General features: G+C 39.2%; 1 long non-coding RNA gene across 1 annotated transcript; it reads right to left on the bottom strand.

Annotated features, from left to right (window-relative positions):
* Positions 1-1,670: 1,670 nt before the first annotated feature.
* LOC138041052 (uncharacterized) lies at positions 1,671-4,760 on the bottom strand. The gene is made up of 2 exons (XR_011130730.1): positions 4,554-4,760; positions 1,671-2,370 (listed from the first exon to the last, which is right to left on the bottom strand). It is a non-coding gene; the product is annotated as an uncharacterized lncRNA (long non-coding RNA).
* Positions 4,761-18,417: the final 13,657 nt, after the last annotated feature.

The following is an 18,417-nucleotide window of genomic DNA, read 5'->3' on the forward strand; positions in this document are numbered from 1 at the left end:
CTCTGAGAAGTTCCGTACTTTAAATTATGAGGGGAGAGGACCTGATGACCATAAGTGACTACAGGCACTGAACGAACACTTGTGAGCTTTGAAAGCGGAGAAGCATTAAAGGCTACTCTACTCAATTCTTTGAAACTCAATTCCAGGATTTGTCGACCAAGTAACAGATGTGATTGGACTACTCAAGTTAGCTATGGGATCAATGACTGGGAAAAGTTCACATGATAACTTGAAAACACCATGTTTGTTTGAGGAGAAGAAAATAACCTGTCCGGGAAGATTGTCTGTTGCAACATGGATCCTTTTACCTGGGTAAATAAACCTGGCTGAGGTGATGGCAGGGAGGAACTGTCAATAGCGATGTTCATATCACTGTATGGACTCGATTACCGGTTTCTGAACTGTTGCTGAGGTGTATCCACCACTATAAGTCAAAGGGAATTCTAAGACACCGACTGGGAAAGACTAGGTAATTGCATTTTATGGAGCATCTTCATATGAGATAACTACTTGTTCGCCATATTGTAGAGGTGACTCTGTACAGGGAGAGGTTATGGGGTCATGGGAATTGTATTCCGACCTGTTTCCAGGGTCAACATTTGTACAAGAACTTGAAAATACATCCTTATTTTAAGCACCAATTTTCACGGAAGGACTGAGGTCGAATTATTATTATTGGGTTATTTCAGCAACCCATTCTGTACCTCTGAATAGGTCTTTTTCGATGTATTAAAATTCAGCTTGAAAGAGAGGTTTAGAGGACAAAGACAAAGGAAAGTGGATGATATGCAAATATTTTTCATATTCATTCCAACTACTTGTTTTTACTTTTTTTGTCCCCATTGCCTCACTATCAAGTTGAATATTTGATATTTCGAAAATGAAATATTTAACAATTAGACCCGTAGCCCGCAAGGGCTATGGGTCAATAACCTATGAGGCGAGGACGAATGGGCTATTCCATGTGGCCCTTTAGGGCGAAGGGTCTAATTATTTTAGTATCAACCAACTAGTCGGACAGAAAAGGCAATAATAAAGTTAGCGAATGCAAGTTGAAGAAATATTTATTTGGGAATAAAACGAAAGAAAGTGTCACGCGTTTCGCTACTCGAGAACTATTACTAATAGTCCTCTAGGAGCGTAACCAATTAAAATGCAGTATTTGTATTAGTCCACTCCTTAAATGATACTAATAAGGATTATCGTTAATTCCTCTAAATTTAATCTGACAGTAAATATGTTATTTGCCAGCTGGGAGGTCGGTATAGCGGATAACTTTGACCTCCGTCTTGAAAATGCTGACCGAGGCCGCAGGCCAAGGGCAGCTTTTTCAAAACCGAGGTCACAGTTTTTCGCTATACGGACCGACCCTTAGCTGGTAAATAACTTATCTATTTTTTTTCCTCTCTCTCTCCTTTCCTCTCTATCATCACGTTTTTAAGCGGCAACCCCGCTAAAAGCGGTCCACCGGTTTTCGCAACCAAAAATAGTTTTCCCTCATTTTGTGTCCATCAAAAAGGTTTGGTACACATGTCTTAAAAGTGAGATAATTATTTCATAATTATTATTTTTTGCGTCGCTAGAACACAAAATTGAATTTGGGTTTGCCCGCCGTCGCCGACGGTGATCAAAAGGGTAAATTCCAGGAGTTTTCAGCAGCACGCTTCGTGTACAAAACTAAAGCTTACCGAATTTTATTTTGATAAAACTTACAAGATACATTCACTTTGTTTACTGACAAAATATGGAAACTTTTTCAGAAATGTCAAGTTTTCCAGCGTGGTCAGAAGGCACCCTCCTCTCCTGCCTGTGTTCACATACAAATAATTAACCAAATGAAAGCCAAAAAATTTCGAAAGTTTGGTCTAAATCGAGCTTAAAAGATATACGACACTGAAGTTTGTGCCTTAATTCACCATCATATTTCTTCAAACCGATGGGTATCTTCCCGACTTCCACGCAACGTCAGCTTGAAATGCACCAAAATCTATGTGTTTACACAAATCAACATTATCAACACTCGTGTCAAAGTCCATTTGTATTTATCTTTGTTTTTTCTAATACGGATCAGACTTTGCTGTTGATGTCCTCAAACGTTGGGCATAGCCTCCTTTAATAATCGTGTGTTTGTATAAATGCAGTGTTACTGTAAACCATTGCGCCAACTTGACCAGTGACACTCAAAACGTAAACAATACACTTGGCAGGAGTCTTTTCCATACAACATTTCGTAATGCAATGCAGTTGTAGACTTATGGTATCGCGGGGAGAAGGAAAGAATGTCGACAATTTTTCCTTTGGTAAATGTAAATATCCTGTGCTTGAAGCTTCTGGGAGGACCACACAAATGCGTACAGAATATATTCAGCTCTAGTTTGAAACAACAACAAAAAAATAAACGAACACTCACCGTGTCTGAAAAATGCGTTCACCAAATACAAGAGACGAATGAATGGAACCATTTTAAGCTACTTTTTCAACATTGAAACTTTTCATCCTATTAAGGTCCATAACATTTGTGAGCTACTATAAAGAATAAAAATCGGCTCCCTTCATTTCCGTGAGGGTGTGACTAAGATTAGCTGTTGTTGGTGGTGGGGTGGGGGGAGGATGTGCTGGGGCAGGTGGCAGGGCCGGGGCTGGACAAATTAAAAGAGAATCGTCTAGTAGGAAAACGAGGCTCGAACATTAAAATCTTACCAATATTAAGTCAGCAAGTCTCAAGGAATGGTATTGAACGGGTTAAAAAAGAGAGAATGTAACGCATTAGTGACCCAAAAGGGAAAAAAAAAAAGAAAACCGGTCGTTAATTACAAGGAAGTAAACTGAAGCTAGGTTGTAGGTTAACAAGGTCAATGGGATTGCTTTTCGATTGAATTTGCACTAGATTTCTGCATTCCTTTTTCAAGGGGAGATATTTTTTTGTTTCAATACTTGTGGACAAAGAGAAAGGAAAATTGGATTAAAGGGAGTGAAAAACAAAAAGGACGATGTCGAAAACGGGAGATGGAAAAGAAAAAAAAGGAACTGGGATAGGGTAAAGTTAGTTATAAATGGCGAGAACTGAACACGATGATGAGATGTGGGAACTGCACAAGAAAATTGACAACGGAAATCGGAAAGGGAATTGGACACTGAAAGTGAAAGCGAATGTTGGATAAGGATATGGAGAGCCTTTAATTGGAAGGAATAATTGAGAAATGAAGATAATACAATTTAGGTTTGGTGGAAATTAAAAACAGTGGGAAGTTCACAAAATAAGATGAGAATCGACAGTCTTAAATCCGAATTAGAAGTTGCAGTCCGGGATTCGTAGATCGGTTTCCGGTTTCTCGTTTCTCTTTTGAATTCGAAGAAGATATTTCACCGCTCACGTGTTCGGCGCAAAAATCGCCGTTTGCTTTGCTGAAAGCAAGGATAGAAGTGGGTGTGGCGATTTTAAAGGGGTGAGTACTTTAACACCCCTTCATGAATAAAGAGGCGACGTTTCTGCCCTTTTGAAGCGTTATCTTCTTTCCAACGAAAACTTGGTGGGATGCGAGTTGATTGTTTCGCGCTGGCCACTTCGGCCTTTGTGAACATAAAGTCAAAGATATGTGTGTGTGCCCGAAGCATCGGAAGTCTGAGGAATTACTGGAACTGCACAAAAAGGTCTTGTCAGTATCCTAAGCACAAGGGAAAGCGAGAGGTAACGAAAGGGGACCGTGTGTTCAATTTGAGATTGGCTAGGGATGTTTTTGAAGTTTTCGGAATTTCAGTTCCAATGGGGTCACGTGAGTATTATATAAATTTTGATTACTTTGGATGTTAAACGATGTAATGTAATGAGCTAAGAGGTCTATAACAGGGTTGCGTCTGTGTGCCCTTTCACCTTGTAAGTTTGAAGTTTGTGGATGTGTTACAGCCTTAATTGAAATACTATCAACGTCATCTTTTTTCTAGGAGACTTCAAGATTATGTAAACACGGACACGAACACGTATTTCAATCTAGCCAGTAAGATAATAAGACAAAAATATTTGGAGTTAATATTGCTCCTAAAGCTTGATTCAAAGTTTGACTTACTTCTTTCGATTATAGGAAAATGTCTCGCATTTGAAATTTGAAACCATTTTTCAATTAATTTATTATTAAATAGAGCGGTGGTCATGAAGCATACAGGAATGACTTTTCCGCGCGTTTTTTTTTTTTTTCAGCCATCTGTAATAGCTGTAGAAAATCGCACAGTAGTAGATTGAGGACTGAATGGCTCTGGTTGAGGACACCAAAAAGAGAGATAGAGCACGTGGATGAAGACAAAGATCCCAGTGATAGACCAGAGTTGTCAAGGTACTCAATGTTTACGAGCCAAGTTTCAATTTGAACATGTAGAGAGACAAGCTTTAAATGCTACTGGCAAAAATATGCCAGTATGTCCCATGAGCAAATTATCTTCAGTGCTGTGCGCAAGCCCCCTCCCAGCCTGGCCACTTGTGAGGAACATTTTTAAGTTTGGGAGTACCAGTGGTATCTTTCAGATTCAGTGCTTGGATTATTACTGACTTTAATATTTACCTGCTTTGTGCTGTACAGGAAAGCAAAAGAGGAGGCAAGTTCCGCAATGTATTTATCGTCGGCATTGGAATTTGAAACACCCAGCAGAGATCCTCTTTGGACACCCGGGCAATGGCGTGAAAGGCCTGAAAGCTCGTCAGGTGAGAAAGCCGAGCACGATGTGATAAAGAACTACAATGAGGCGATGACAAAAATTGCATCACTCACTGGCGGAAAGGTGAAGCCCTTTACATTGAGGCTTACTACTGAGTGGGATAAAGCTACGTCAAATGAAAAAGCTTCCTGTTTGGATCACGTAGACGAAGGATGTCGCGCTCTGTGCAAAGTCATCGCCCCAAAAGGCAGTGAAAAGTTACTGCAAGCGTATCAGGAATCGAAAACAGACGTTTGCTCAAATATTAATGAATTAACGGCCTTAATTGCTGAGTACAAACAAGCACCAACAAGGAGTTTAAAGGCCTACTCTGGGACCTTAACTCGCCGCGAGATTGTGCGAGCTAATGCGAGTTTAGGCGAGTTAAGGCGAGATAAGGAAAAATTGAGCTCGCCTGTCAGTTGCGAGTTTGTGCGAGTTAAGGCGAGTTAAGGGAAAATGATCAACTTAATATTGAGGTGATATGGGTTGAAACATATAATATGCTTTAGTAACATACATATAAAGATGCCCTGCAATCTTTGTATGTCTTATGTATATATACCTAACAGTGTCCATGTTGCCCAATTTCCAAAAAAAATTAAACAAAAAATTTCAGATGAGCTCCAAAGTTGACTGAAGCCAATTGTTTTTTTAAGTTACCAGTAGTAATTGAATTTTTTTTTCCTACATGTAACTGGGCAAGTTGAGTATGGAGTCCTGGGCCTGGTTGTTCAAAGGTTGGATAGCGCTAGTCAACGGATAAATCACTATACAGCGGATAAGTATTGGGGAAACTAATTGCACCATCCACTGGATAGAGATTGATGTGTTGGATAGCCCTATCCGGCCTTTGAATAACCAAAGCCTGTTCTTCATTAATTATACAGCATTCAGACACCAAACTATGCCATTTGGTGGCTGTATGATACTACTGCTACTAAAAATAGTCATCATCAGATATTATTCATTATATCTGCATAAATATTTGGCAGAATAATAAGTTAGTGAAAAAAGACAAAATGACAAAATGTAATTGTACATGTTCTGTAAACACAGGTAAGTATCACATGACACGGCATGAATTGTTATCACTAACCCTGGAATAAAAAAAAATTGTTTTAACAGTCTGTGTCAATGTTCTTCAAAGAACTAGATTGACAAAAACGGGAAAGCTGACGAATTACAACTCAGACGAGGAAATTTTTATCACACAATCAATTTTACTAAAATGAAATTTCTTTCTCCTTGAAAGTCATAAGACTTATCTTTAAATCTTCCATTTGGCCCATTCTCTCCACTTCACTGATGGTTTCCCTTGAAATCCAGCCCAATTGTTTGGTTTCACTGCCAGAAACGAAAACACCAATTGCCTTTTCATTCCCTCCATTTTAATGGAGATTGACGCCTTTTCGCAAAGACAGCAGTTCCTGTATTTTAGGAACTCCCTCCTTAAACTTGGACAATCCTGTGAGAGACGGGTGAGAAACACCTTGCTTTCTACAAAAGAAAGGAGGATCAAGTTAAATTGATATTAAACTCTCCTAATATCATTCTCAGCCTAGACAAACAGCAAAAAATAAATGACCTTATTTTCTGTTCAACCTTACTTGCTTTTTACAGTTGTGCAGAGAGCTATACCTCATTTAAGTTGATGAACAAGAATACCCTCCATCATCGGCTTTGTGTAGCATACCCTCAGGAGTTGTCTGTGATGAATCTTCCTGCTTTGCATCCTTACAAAAATGACCGCAGGTTCAGCCGTGTTGTAACATGTTTTTATATCATGTACGCCACGTTTAAGCTTCCCTATTCCACAGGATTCCCAATTTCGATTTGTCAATAATCACGCGGGAAACCACATACAGCATTGTGAATTAACAACGGTTAAAGCGTCGACTTGAACATAGTTTTCGCATCTTAAAACAACTTTCATTTCACTTCGCACCACAGCAGATTCAAGAATAGAACAAAACAGGTACCATTTAATCTCTTATTTAATTTCCATTTGCAGTTTACAGATAAGAGCGCGGGCTCCCCATGCTCAAATCAAGCGTCACATTTAACCCCTCTGTGAGAGCGTGCGTCACGAGTGCGCTTATCATTACAATTAGTGTCATTAGTGAAGAAAGCAATTACCACTTTAAAGGTATCACAGGAAACAAGTGAATCGTGTTCTAAGCATTCCGATAGCCACTCAATGCGCACATGTAACGCCGAATCTCCGATGATCTCGCGTTCTTCGACTCCCTTAGGATTAAAAAACATGTGTAGTTGAATCCATTCTTGTTTCGTTGACCAAACCTCCCTGCTCTTCAATTTTATGCTTCAATATGTTAATTTGCGTTCTTATTTGTCTTTTCTTCACAAAAAAAGATTTCAAGTCCTTCAAATATCCGTTTTCACGGACGATTACAGGCCATGGTAGACTTTTGTTTGCCTCAGCGACTGTTGCGCAGTGTAATTTACAGTAACAATCGCTTGGTTACAGTTTGGTCATGTCAAATCAGCGTTGACACCCTTTACCGGTAAAGGAGCAAATGATTTTGGAAGCGGGGTCAGAGGGAAGGGGTGGGGGTGGTGGTTGATTTCGCAAACAGCGTTCAACCCAATTGAAAATCTTGCATTCAGCACCATGTTAACACCAAAACCTAGGAAAATACTTTGATCAGAGTAAAGTTTTCGGCTTTTTTAATAAAGAAGATATTTCCAAAATGAAATCGCTTGATCAATGCCTCCCCCCCCCCCCCCCTCCAAAAAAAAATAATAATAATAATATGGTCGGATCCTCTCAATAGCACTCAACGATGGATGATAAACACAAATGTGTTGGAAATTCATCTGTTTTACTTGATTCCTCATGCGTTACATGCAACATTATTGAAACTGCCATTTGAGAAAAGTGCAGATTTATGACTTGACTTTTGAGAAGCTTTATGACCAGTTTTGCTACCTGGTAATAAAAACTGCCTTTGATTTCGGAGTATTTCCCACCGGAAGGAGCTACCGACAAAAGACCAAATACCGACAAAAACGTGACTGTGTTCTGACAAGTGTCAATCATGCTGATATTTGCCAGGATAAACCGTCCAAAGAACTCTGCACGATCGCCTTTAGAATGTACTTGATTTTGATAGCTTTAATTCCTGTGTGTTGTATGGAGATGGCCATTAGTTATGCCCTGATGCATGAATAGTTCGGTTTCGATGGAGGAAAGCGGGCATTCCTAAGAACAACATAGCGATAACTATAATTCAAAACGTCGTAGGAGCGCATCTAGTTCATCTACTAGTTCATCTGCTAGTGACACAAGTGACCTTGACCGAGAGAGTATAAAACGAAGAAACGAACACGGGAAAAGCAGTCGGCGTTCTGGTAGCGCTGAATTCCATGAGGGTAAATCGAGACATCGACAGAAATCTAAGTTATTCCAATCATCACAAGGTAGCAAATGCAGAAAAGAAAGTAGGCGACGTGCCCTCCGTGATGTGATGACACTGGTAGACACTGATGTGATGTGATGACACTGGTAGAAGAGAAAGCAGGCGACGATCCCTCAGCACTGAATCCCACGATGGCACTCAACTCACCCGGAGAAGAGAAAGCAGGCGACGTTCTCGTAGCATTGAATCCCGCGAGGACTTATTGAGAAGAGCAATCAGGCAACGTTCCCGCAGCACTGAATCCTGCGAGGGCATATCGAGAAGTACAAGCAGACGACGTTCCTGTAACCGCAGCATTGAATCCCGCGAGAGTACTCGGACAGGGGAAAGCAAGCGACGTACCCGCACCCACAGCAATGAGTCCTACGATGGCACTTGGAGAAGAAAACGCTGGCGACGTTCCCGCACCCGCAGCACTGAATTCCGCGAGAGCACTCCACGAGGAGAAAGGAGGCGACATTCCCACAACCAAAGCACTGAATCCCGCGAGAGCACTCGGAGAAGAGAAAGCAGGCGTAGTCCATCTGTCACCCTTCACAACGAAAGGGAAGGCTCCAGCAGCTTACAAATTGGCGGTCAAAGCCAGGATGAAGACACATCCCACTTAACTTCAAGGAACGTTACCACACAAGAAAGAACAAATGTCGAGAACACCTAGGTAGCCAAAATAAATGTAACTAGCAATTTTTTAAAAATTAAGAACTGGTCAAAAAGTATTGGGGGGGGGGGGGGAGTGGGTCATGAGCTTTTAATTTGTATGCCCAGGTCTACAGGTTCAATGGCTGTTGACCACACTTGTTATAATATACAGCCAGCTGGAATTACTGCTAAAAATACTCCCCTATCGTTTTCAAAATGCCTTATTCTAACCATAAAATGTATGATTCCTTATGAAATTCCTTATGAAGTGGGGCAAGAGGCTAGAGTTTAATGATTTTGTCATGCACAGAACAAGGTTTTATTGGATTATTACAACAAAACACAATAATCAATGTTTTAATATTAGGGGTGGGTCATGTAATTTCCAACCATGGTTCAGGGGTGGGCTAGTCATTTTTGTGCAGATGGGAGGAGGCGGGCTATGTGTTTTTCATCGACCACATTCCCAAATTCTCTGGCACACTCCCCCTTATAATTTTTGACAAGTCCCTTATTAAAAATATAATAATTATTGATCCATTTTTTGTAACCTGCTGTGAGCCACCTTAAGAATAATCTAATAATGTTCAAAAATCATGACATTGTTTTTTTTTTTTTTCAGCCTTACCAGGAAGCAAAATGTGGAGTATTCAAACCAGTCATTCAAAAATGTTCAAGTTGATTACTGTCAGGAAGGATATGACATCCAAAGAGTTTATGGAGAAAATCAGCAAGCTTTATAACATCAAAATGGGCTACTTTTCTGTGGGCTACTGCCTCCCTCAGAATCCAGAGCTACAAATAGAACTAGACATGGATGACTCAGAGGGATTTGGCAATGCGTACTCCCTCCTTCCCAGTTTCTCTAAGTTGAAGGTAGTTATGAAAACACAGATTTCTGGGAACATTTCTATTGCAATGGGTAAGCGAACAGAAAAAGAGAAATGGGTCTCCATGATGAGGAGGGAAAAAGAAAAAGAGGCTGTGTAAATGCAAACTGGACAGCAAAATGTCGGGAGTTGATGGAAACTGACCCTCGATTTATGATGGAGTTTGACAAGGTCCAAAGTGGAATTGAGAAGACATGGGGAAGCAAGAGCTTCTTGCTCAATCCTTTCCAAGCTGTGTGTCCCATATGTGGAGAGATACGTGTACTCTCAAAAATGAATCAACCACAAGAAATGATGACTCACATAAAAGAAAAGCACTTCAATGTCAAACCAGCAAGTGAAATTGCCATCAAAAGAATGCAAGCTTGGAAGGAAAACAACTTTATCACAGTAGCTCAGTTGAATGATGCGACACCATTGGCTCCAGGACTATTCAAAGATCCTGTATCTGTTACTGAAAATCCCATGGTCAGGGCTGCTGTCCTGGCCCGTGGCATTGATGAAGGGGCAGTCTAACCAAAGTCGTTCAATGTTCCTACATGTATAATAGTATTTTGAAAGTCAGCAAAAAAAAATTTTGCAGCTATAATTTTTTAAGTCTACAAACCCAATTTTATTATAAAAGTTATTTTAAGCTTAATAGGCCACTTGCTTTAAGAGGTCATGTGACCAGTGCTGCCATTAAACAATCAGTTGGAATCTTGCTAATGCCAACAGTTGACGGAGCACATAAAAATTATCTTACACCTGAAATTTGAGAGGAAACTCATTTAAGGGAGGTATTTTATTGCACTTTCAATTGATTATCTCAGTTTACCCTGAAACTGGTAAACCGAGTTAATTCATAATTAATTTTTAAAAATCACATTTTGGTCACATGACCAGCTGTGAACTTACTCGTTTTAAGGAAACGGTGCGGATTTGAAAAACCAAATCACTCTTATTCTGTTTAACATGTGAACAACTACTGGAAGGTAAAATCATATTATTACTTTCATTCATTTTCATAAAAACGATATCACATGATCTCTCAGTTCAAATGGCCTATTACTGACAAAAGAGAAAGAACCACATTTTTATTAATTTTTTTATTTCTTTTTGTAAAAAAAAAGCACTATTACCAATGCAATTTTTAAATCAACAGTGGCTTACATGAAAAAGTCCAACTTTTAATTTCCAAATGACAGGAATCATATTACCAGAGATTAATGTGTTCTGATTGCTCGATTCAAACAGTGTACGTAAGGTTTACAATCCCCTGTTTCCACTTGGATGTGACTTTCATGTTACAATTTTTATTATATGCTAGAGAAAAAACAAGACTTATACATGTATGCATTGAAGAAAAAGTTTGACTGCCCCTTCATTGAGAAAGAGATTGAATATGATTACTTGGGACACTGGCTGCAGCAGTTTGTTGCTGCAGGAATGGTTGACTCAAGCCATCTGATATATCAGGAAGTTGATGCCTTCATGACTGAACAACTGCGTCAACCATTCCCTATCACAGACTGGCAACATTGGCCCACATTATATAGCTTCTGTCAGTCACTTTCATCAGTTGTCTCTAGGCGGGGCTACAACTTTTATGTTGGAGAAAAGAGGTTTGGGATGAAAAATCAAAAAACTAAAACTGCATCTGTGCTTCGCTACTGTCATCCAGGGCCCTCATTATCTACCTTAGATGAAAAGAAAACTGAACCGGTGCTGCAGTCAGGTTTACACATTGCAAATGTGCTGCTCTTAATCCAAATGCTCCAAAGCTTAGATGGAATTCCATGTTTTAAGAATGACAAAGTTTTAAAGTTTTGGGGTATAATGCACTACGATGGCATGCCCCTAAATATTGGCACATTCCCAAGGATTGAAGGTAGAAAGGTTATATTTGATGGGATAAAACCACATTTACCTTTACATCAAATGATAGAACTTCAACAAAATGGTAGTGGAGCCCTAAAGAAATACATATCTGAACACTGTACTTGGATTTCAGAAGTAAGAGAGTATGACATCACAGATGCTAGTGGTTCCTTCTTCATAAATGCATTTACGGAGTATGGCACTGCACAGGGTACTTCAGACACAATTAAGACAACATTATCAAATGTCATCAAAAGCATAACCGTTTGTGTGGATTGTGTCAAAGATGGTGAAAACAAAAACTGTCATTTCACATCTTTAACTGAAACGTGTAGCAGGTGCAAAACTTTACAACAAATGGGACAAAATATATGCTGTACTAGTTTCAAGATCATACATGTTTCCTCTGATCAAGCATCTGCCCAGAGGAAAGCTCATACTGAGTTAAATGAAGTGTCAATCAAGGACATCAGAGACAGCAACTATGTGCAGTATGGTTTTGGGATGCTGCATTTTTGTAAAAATGCTATATCAGCTGCAAGAAATTACAGACTGACAGATATGGCAGGCACATTCAGTGTCTCTATGCTGACATCCTTATGAGCCTCAAATTCAGAAGAAAGCAAACAAATGAGGAAGGTGGCACCTGCAGGAGTGTTCTCTTTTAAAGATCGCCACAGTGATGAATTGTGTTACCAGACCGTATCTGAAGACCTGGAAAAGATTCTACAGGAAACAAAAGATGTACTAACGACCTAGGTTCCAGAACAGTATAGAACATTTACTGCAGAAGCAAAGACACACTCTCTCCTGGGTCGTCCTCTGTACATAACAACTAATGCAAATGGTGATTTCTTGTTCACAGGTAGGAAATTTGCGTGTGAATTGAGATATTCAATTTAGTTTAACCTGTTTATCAGTCACTTAAGCATTGTGAGCTTATGTGACCAGTCGAGAGTATGTGTGCATATGAAAAGTTAACAAAGTTACTGAATAAAAAAAATTAGTATTATTTTTTTTTTTGTTTAATAGATGCAGAGTTTGAAGTTGTTGTTATGGCAAACAGACATATTCCACCCAAATGCATTGCAATCGGAAAATGGGATGATCCTGGTGAGTTTAAACATTAAATTATGAACGTCATTTCTTTTTTTTTTTTTTTTTTTTTTTTTTTTTTTTTTTTTTTTTTTTTTTTTTTAATTTTCCTTTATTTGCAACAATACAAGAGAATACAATGCTTAAGAACAGTACACTGACAACATACAGCACAAGCGCTATTTACATGATATTACTCTAATTTTAACAGTGTTTGAATTACAACGACTAACAAATCTACACGACTAACAAATACAGTGAAGACAGTACTACTAACACATGCAGTGACGACAAAGGGCAAAGAAAAAAAAAGAAGAAAAATAGATAATTATCATTACAGCTTGAAGTTGCACTATGGAGGCATCAAAAACAGGGTAAAGGCATGTGGTTCACTACAGGTAATGTAAGATATGCACCTGACAGGAGATTTGAAAGAAACTAATGGGTAGGAGATAAATACAGATAGGTGAAGAAATATACTAATATTAATTAGATCCTCATATATCCTGCAAGAGGTTTCCATTTCTTTGTGTCTCCACTTTTTATTTCTATTTCATATCGTGATTTTAAAGTGCGTATGAAATGTGTAAGATTTGGATGGCCTTCTTTTGTCTTAGCGAGCCATATGTGATATCGTGCTAAGAGAAAGCAATAATTTATAAGAAGTGCGAATTGAGAGATATCTGGCCTCAGACCCAAAGCAGTAGTATTTGTCAAAGCATAAACCCTAGGAAGTACATTTAGGTTTATCAGCCATTCAGTAAGTTTATTCCAAAAGTGAGATGTGTGGCTGCACGTCCAAAAAAGATGAATAAGTGACTCAGAGGAGGTGTGACAAAAGCTGCAGTTTTCATCGCCCTTTAGACCTATTCTAAATAAGAAGTTATTGGTTGATACGCGTCTATGTAAGAATTTAAACTGGAACTCTATTAGCTTAGTGCTCTTTGTGCATTGTTTAGCTAAAATATAAGCAGCAGTCCAATTTATGTTGTCATTTGTTGGTAGGTCACAATCCTGTAGCCATTTTTTTTGACTTGACTCGGGGGTTAAGCTCTTGATACTGATCAATTTTTTATATATTAAGGTAGTTGCTTTTTTGACTTGTAAAATTCTTGTTGTAAGTGGCTCCTTTTCGTGGTCGGTGTTCTGTAGATCTTGAAAATTTGAATCGATCCGAATAGACTTAACAGCGGATATTAATCCGTAGAAGCTGAGAGAGCGAGAGTCAATTTCATACTTACAGCGAAAATCACTTAGCGAGAGAAAGTTGTTGTCCGATCCTAAAAGATGCTTCACCCGAGTTATTCCCTTATTGAACCAATTTTGAAAAAAAATTGTCTTGTTGGCTATCTTTATTAAGGAGTTATGCCAAAGTTGTTGGTCCAGAAAGTGATTTTTCGATGCTATTTCTGGTTCAAAGTTAACTTCTGCCCAAATTTCTAATACTTCTTTTAAAAAGCCATCCGAAGTTGTTATTTTCGATAAGATGTCCTTAACATTGAGGTTGTAGGAAAAAAAGTTTTGACAACAATATTTTTGGAGGGTTATATCGAAAAAAATTTTCCATTTTCCCTTGTTATTGTTATCCAAGTATTTTTTAATCCATGTCGTTTTGAGGGATTTATTGAAGGAACTTATATCAATCATTTTTAAGCCACCATCACCGAAATCGTTGATCATTACCTTCCGTTTTATCTTGTCTCCTTTGCCATTCCATAGAAAAGTGTAGAGTAAGTCATTTATTTCGTTTAAAACTCTGTAGTTTGAGCGAAGAGGTGAGAGCAGGTAGACTAATTGGGAGACCACTAGTGATTTGATAACAGTGATTTTCCCTAGCAATGTGAGTCGGCGGTATTTCCAGCATCTCAGGATTTCTTTAACTTTTTCGAGTTTCTCATTGTAGTTTAAGGAGGCAGATAGTTCGGGATCTGTTGAAATCCATAGACCTAGGGATTTAACCTTGTCTTTTGGCCATTTGAGTTCTTTTCCTGATAACAAAATTTTATCATTTCCAACACTTGCGCCGATCCATAGAGCTTCAGTTTTCTTATCATTGAGTCTGAGGCCAGAGACTTTGCTGAAATCGTCAAGCATTGCGAGGGATGAAAAAAGAGATTCGCGTGACCCGTCTAATATAAGTGTTGTGTCATCGGCATACTGACTTAACTTAATTTCCACATTATTTACAGAGATTCCCTTTATATTAGTATTTTTCCTAATTGCCATGGCAAGCACCTCTGCTGATAGGATAAATAAATAAGGTGAGAGCGGGCAGCCTTGCCTAACACCTCGTTGAATCTCAAAAAAATTACTTGCCCATCCATTATTCAGAATACAGCTTTCAGTATTACTATACAGGGTTTTCACCCAGTTAATCAATGAAGCACCAAATCCGTAGAAACTTAGTGTGTCATGTATGAAGGACCATTCGAGAGAATCAAATGCCTTTTCAAAGTCAATAAAAAGTAATAGGCCCGGGATATTCTTTTCTGTGGCGTATTGGATAATAGAGTCGATAAGTCTGATATTTTCGCCTATGAATCTGTCTTTCAAGAATCCTGTTTGATCATGATTGATAAGGTTTGGAAGTACTAGTTTAATTCGGTTTGCAATAATTTATAGTTCAAACAATAATTTTATCCTTTGTTTCCTGACATTGTCATTGGTTTGGTTTGTATGAATATGGTAAAGAAATCACATGTATCTTATAAATGAGGCCATTTTTGAAGTACATGATAAGCATCAAACACCATTTTGGGTGGCACCATATACTGTTATTATAGTAAATATAATAGCTGAAAGTTGTGGCAAAATAAAGTGGATCGAGTCTGAATCTTTTACAGTGCAACGTGCCTTAACGTGGCCAACTAACAAGATTTTTTAAAACTTATACGCCAATAAGGGTGAGCGAATTTGATTGACAGTCACCCCTCCTTGCAAAGTTCGCACGGTTGTAGTTGAACACCGTTGAATGGGTTGTTTGAGTTTGACGTACATGTACTTACACGTAATTGTCAAATGTGAAAGTTTGTTGGGTGGCCACGGTGAGGCGCGTCACACTGTAACAAAAACAACAACATATATTTGCTAGACAGACAAGTTTGTTCCCAGAAACCATGTGCTTGACAGTTCTATTGAAAAAGAAACTTACACATTTTTTTAACCCTTTCTTTAGGACCAGCCCAATCTAACCCAATGCCGTCATCAAAAGCATCTTTTAGACATCCTGCTGGGATAGATGTGATGATATGTTCCCCATCGAAAAAGGAGATCTGCTTTGTTGCAGATTCAGGGAATCAGGCAATTCGTTATATTGATGGAGTACAAAACATTGAAGGCCCTAAGCTTGTTGGTACTCTGGCAATCCAACCTGTGGTAGCAAATTGGAAACCAGAGGGACTGGCAGTTATCAATACACAAACACTGGCTGTAACTGCAGGAAACAGTTTGTTTTTGATACAGCTGAATGAGGCACTTTTACATGGACAAATGACCACCGTTGTTAGCACACTCTCAAGTCCTCATGGTCTCTGCCCCAATCCAGTAAACACAGATGCAGTTTTAGTTGCTGACAGAAATGTTGTCAAAGAGATCAATCTCACATCAAAAGAAACTATCATTATTGCTAAAGGTTTCCAGACAGCATTTGATGTCTCTTCAGCAGCCAATAAGGAAATTGGCATCACAGATGTGAGCTCCCATAAGGTAACAATGTTGCAATGGAACAACGATCAAAATGAATGGGTCAAGACAAAAGACGTTGGAAGTGGGACAGCTGGACCAAGAGATGGAAAGGCCTGTAATGCTGAGCTCCATGAGCCCACAGGTGTCACATTTGACTTGAACTCTGCCATCATTTGCTGCATTGGAGGAAAGAACCATGGGTGCATCAAACTGTATTCAGGACTTGAATTTGCAACAGAATTTATGGCAGCAATTCGAAATATACCACTGGATTCTTACCAAAGAAGGAACAAAACAAGGGCAGAAAAACAGATCCAACTGCTAAATCACCATTTATACCAGGGACCCACAAGCTCATTGACAGTCTTTCATTTCTGGAAGGTATAATGACTGAAAGAAAAAATTACCTACACAAAAATGGATTGGATGGTACAGATGGGTCTATCTACTCCAAGACATTAGAAGGTTTTTCACAGACAGTAGCCTCATTGGAGAGCCACATACGTGCAATGGATGAACTTGGAATGGATACAACTAGTGTCAACTTATATGCTTTTGTGAATGAGTCAAGGAAGGAACACAACTTTGCCAAACACAAACAAAGTGGTCAGTATCGCCATCCACCTATGCAGCAGTACAGCAGAACAAAAAGCGGTCATGAAGAAGAAGTAATCAAAAAAACTAGCAGGTGTCCTCATTCATACCACACTAACCAATTCCAGGCATACCAGGCAAGTCACAAGTCTAATTTGTCATCAGTCACTGTAATCAAAGAATTCAAGAGAATTAAAGATGACCTACGCCCCGACCAAGTAAATCTGACCCAGACTGAGAGAGATAAAGTCAAAGAAGATTTAAAGAAGGCCAGAGCTCTGAATACACTAACTAAAGCAACGCCAAGTCAGAATGCAAGAGATGTCTACCGGTCAAAGTGTGGATTTGCGCCTTGTGTAGTTGATCAGCTCGACTGCACACTCTTTCAGCCAAGTGATGCAAACCTAAGATACTACCCAAGTTTCCAACAGTTGATGAGCGAGATCAGTACCAGCGATAATATTCGTACCACAACTGGAGTTAATGAGGATTATAATCTCATTCCAGGGGACATCGTGGCTGTGAATCCTGGAACAGAAGATGGCATTCCAAGTGGAGACAAGTGGTGGCTCCTACAAGTTAGCAGGGGTCTTCCAAAAGATAAAACATCAAATGGCTGTCATGTTTCAGGATTCTGGCTTGAAATGTTACCTTCTTCTCAACAGCCAGACTATGGCTGTGCCCTGGAACTCCTAAGAGGGAACACCACAATCTATTATGGAAGTGTCATAAAATCCTGTTGTAAACCAACAGTCATACCAGTTGAACAGCTCAATACAGGGTGGAATCATGGGTCAGTTGTCTACAAGCTGTCAGACGATTATGTACGGTATCTTGATAAGGTCTCAGAGGAGTTTCGAATGGCTTTTTGTGTTCCAGATGAAAGTGCAAGTTGTGAGGAGAGTGAAGATGAAGATGTCGATGAGGCAACAGCAAGAGAATTAACACACCTTCTTGAAGAGCAAGATCTTCTTACAACAAGAAGAAGGATAATCCTGGATGCAAATGGTCAACAGATCACTTCCTATGCGCAGCTGAATGGGCATAGACAAAGTACATCAAGGAGAACTAGACGAACACATCTGCTTCAACTTGAAAGTGACAACATTGCAAGTGCTCAGAAAAATTCAAGCACTTCTAGCATTGAGCAGTGACATCTACAGTCAAACCACAAAAACTGTGAACACCAGAAATATTTCCGGAATGTTATCGTGTTGCAAGAAAAAAGCCAATCAGGTGAGAGAAAACTAAACCCCACGCAAGAACACTAATAATAATTATTAGTGTTCTTGTGTGGCGTAATTATTAGTTTGTGGTTTTGTGGCGAGTTGGTGTGTCTGGATTTTTGCTGTGGCTGCTGATAACACAGTAAACATTCCTGAGGTATTTCAGGTGTTTACGGTTTTCCTGGTCACACTGTAAGCGCGGTACATTCGGACATACATAGCACGAAAGAGAAAATGAAATCTTTGTGTATTGTTATGGTTGGAATTCCTTAAATTTAAGCACCTTGGAGGCCTAGGCTG

This window comes from Montipora capricornis, chromosome 3 (assembly GCF_036669925.1).
Source record: "Montipora capricornis isolate CH-2021 chromosome 3, ASM3666992v2, whole genome shotgun sequence".
Lineage (NCBI taxonomy): Eukaryota > Metazoa > Cnidaria > Anthozoa > Scleractinia > Acroporidae > Montipora > Montipora capricornis.